We start from the raw sequence: 3,887 nt of genomic DNA, 5'->3' as shown, positions 1-3,887 counted from the left end.
GCATAAAGACAGATTTATATGTAATTTTCTTAAACATTAGTGGTAATGTTGTTCAAAATCGTAATCAGAGAGATAGTTTAATTTCTGGAGGAGTCTAGAAAGCACCTTTTTGGTAAAAAAATCAATAGGTTTATTAGAGGAAGGACCCAGAATCAGGAATCCACTACATTGAATTTCTTCAAGACAGCGTCCAAACCCGCATGCCCTGAAGAGTAAAGGGGTTTTCGGGATAAACAGAAAGTTAATGTTTTTTCACATTAACAATATTTGCAAGATCTTTGACCTTTTGACTTGTTTCTATTTCCAAACTTGGAAAAAATACCTTTCAGAAGGAAGAAACAAGTCGGAGAAATCATTGGATCTGCCATTTTCCAGTATACTGACGGTCATACCCAAAAATGAGTTCTACAAACGACCAGAAATTGGATAAAAAATGTTACGGACATGTATTTTACTTAAAAGAGATAAATTAGTAAAATCATGAAGAATAAATCATTGAAAAGTGTCTTTTGCTTCTTTCTGAGCACCGAGGACATTATTTATTGAACAGCCCTCGTATAACAAAATATTGACTGTTAAAGAGTTATCGAAAAAAGACTTTAAGCCCCTTTTGGCCCCTAATTTGAGTGTCCAGCCCCTTTTTGTTGATATCATCTTGAAGGTCTTAGAATTTTGAATACTTTTTGTTCAACAACTATTCAGAGATTCTTTACCGTTTTCGAGTTATTTGCAAAAGAAATATTTAGGGGCCAACCCTTCAACTCCCTAATGGGGACTTTTAGCGAAAAATGAAAGGCTACATATTGTTCAGAACATGATTTTGAACATCTTTTGTTCAATATTACTTGTCAAAATATTTCTCACTTTCGAGATATAAAGCGTCAAAGATGTAGCATTCTGGCCCCTTTTGGCCCCTAATCATGTATTATACGACATTAAAATCACAATATATAGTTGTAAAATGTTGAGATAAACATTTTTGCTTCAGTAATGTATAACAAAATATTAACTGTTAAAGAGTTATCGAAAATAGACTTTTAGCCCCTTTTGGCCCCTAATGTGATGAGTCAGCACTTTTTTCATGATACCGTTTTAAAGATCTTGTCATTCTGCACAAATTTTGTTCAGTATGTTTTAAGAAAAAAATTATACTTTAAAAGATATGATGCAAAATGTCTTTAAAAATCAGTCATGATTCGTGTCCTAAATTTTGACCCCTACCGAGCTTCCATACTAGACACTTCCGGAAAATTTGAAAACCCAGGTGCACAACTACAACATGTCCTCTACTATCACTAAAAATTTCAACACTCTAGCTTTTGTGGTTCTTGAGTTTTTGTGTCGACAAAATGGTCACTAAAAATTCGATAAAAGGGCGATAACTTCTTACCGGAAGTGACTTTTCAAAAACGAAAGTGCCGGAATTAACTTCAGATAAAGATGCATCAACCCTGAAAATTTGAACAAAATTGAACGAGCCATCTCCGAGAAATCCTCTGCACAAAATTTGTAAAGAAAAGAAAAAAGAATAATAAAAGTGAAAAAGAAACAATAGAATAATAGAAGAGTCTTCCGCTGAAGACGGAAGACCCTAATAACTAGATACGATCTCGTTGCGAGCAACGAGTGGGTCTTCCGTTCAATTCTTGATGAGATGAGATAAGATTTTGATTGAGATTTTCATTCTAAAATAATGATTTTCCATAATCTTTAAAAAGACATTGAACATTAAAGACTTAAAAAATCGGCTTTTGGCCCATAACGGCCCCCAATTTTAGGAATCGGCCCTTTTTATTCATATCATCTTAAAGATCTTAAGATTTTAAACAATTTTTGCTCAACAACTATTCAGAAATTCTTTTTAGTTTTTGAGCTATTAGCAAAAGAAATATTTAGGGGCCAACCCTTCAACTCCTTTATGGGGACGTTTAGAAAAAAAATGAAAGGTTGCATATTGTTCAGAACATTATTTTGAACATCTTTTGTTCAATAATGCTTATCAAAATATTTCTTCCTTTCGAGATATAAAGCATCAAAGATTTAGCATTCTGGCCCCTTGTGGCCCCTAATTATGTACCATAAGACATGAATATCATAATATATAGTTGTAGATGGTTGAGATAAACATCTTTGCTTCAGTAATGTATTACAAAATATTAACAACTAAAGAGTTATCGATTGAAGACTTTTGGCCCCTCTTGGCCCCTAATTCGAGTGCCCAGCCCCTTTTTTGGGATCTCATCTTAAAGATCTTAAGATTTTGAACATTTTGTGTTCAACAACTGTTCAGAAATTATTTTTCGTTTTTGAGCTATTAGCAAAAAAAATATTTAGGGGCCAACCCTTCAACTCCTTAATGGGGACGTTTAGCAAAAAATAAAAGGTTGCATATTTTTCAGAACATTATTTTGAACATCTTTTCTTCAATATTGCTTATCAAAATATTTCTCCCTTTCGAGATATAAAGCATCAAAGATTTACCATTCTGACCCCTTGTGGCCCCTAAATATGTACCATACGACATAAAAACCATAATATATAGTTGTAGATGGTTGAGATAAACATCTTTGTTTCAGTAATGTATAACAAAATATTAACTGATAAAGAGTTATCGAAAAAAGATTTTTGGCCCCTCTTGGCCCCTAATTCGAGTGCCCAGCCCCTTTTTCGGGATCTCATCCTAAAGATCTTAAAATTTTGAACATTTTTTGTTCAATAACTATTCAGAAATTCTTTTTCGTTTTTGAGCTATTAGCAAAAGAAATATTTAGGGGCCAACCCTTCAACTCCTTAACCCCTTCCATGGCAAAATTTTTTAGCATTTTTAGAGAAATAATATCAAGATTTTAATGCATTTTTTCGGGTATTTCTTGTAATTTTTGTAAATACCAATGTATATATATTCTGAAAGTAGGTATTGTGAGGTTTCTGAAGATGATAATGAAAACATTCTTTCTGTTGCCATGGCAACGAAATATGCCCAAATTACTGAGAAATCTCTATTTAACCTTCAATTAGTTATATATAAACTTTTTTAGTTCATTAAAGTATTTAAAGTAAGTAAATTTTGATGTTGAGACATAGCAGCATATTGTTTACCCAAAGTTTTAATAAAATTTTAAGCACTTTAGGGAGTAAATACAGGATTTCAACATTTTATGCTCCAGTAGGGAAAAGGAAGAATAACGTTGCTTAACAGCTATCTCTCGCAATCATAGACCAAGTATTACTCATTCCATGTCTGAAAAATCCTTTGTTTGACAGACAAGAAACTTAGTACATGTGCACTCATGACTGGTACCCCTTAGTAAGTACATGATGACCCCTTTTGAGATGGAGGTCAAAAGGTCAAAGGTCAAACTATTCAAAATATATAAAGATATTTAAGGAATGAAGTTAATTTCAACTTATGTTATACGATATAACATATCTTATACGATATAACATAACTTGGGGCAGTTTATTAAAAAGCGTAAACTGCCCCAAGTTTTGTTATATCGTATAATATAAGTTGAAATTAGCTTCATTCCTTATAATTTTATTTCAGTATAGACAATTAGACATTTTTTTTCCTCCAGAATAAGGTTTCAAATTGAGCATTATTTTAAAAGTAACGTCAAGCAAAGTAATACGTTTTTGACGTAACTCATTGAGACGTAGGCAAGTTATGTTTTCCAAAATATTATATGTTCCTCTGAATGATTCAACCAATGAAATAGCCTGATACAAGTGAAATTAAATTATTAACCATTCAAGATTTTGAAAACCCTTTGCTAAACAAAAAATATACGGTGCAGATCTAAGAAGTCTGATTTTAATTCCATTGTTTCTTTTCAGATAACAATTTTTGTTCACTGTTATCCTCTGAAGAGTAAATTACTTCTGGT

The sequence above is a fragment of the Saccostrea cucullata genome, unplaced genomic scaffold (genome assembly GCF_032062105.1).
Source record: "Saccostrea cucullata isolate Sc308-1 unplaced genomic scaffold, CSIRO_AGI_Scuc_v1 ctg6379, whole genome shotgun sequence".
Classification (NCBI taxonomy): Eukaryota; Metazoa; Mollusca; class Bivalvia; order Ostreida; family Ostreidae; genus Saccostrea; species Saccostrea cuccullata.
This window is presented reverse-complemented; position numbering follows the sequence as displayed.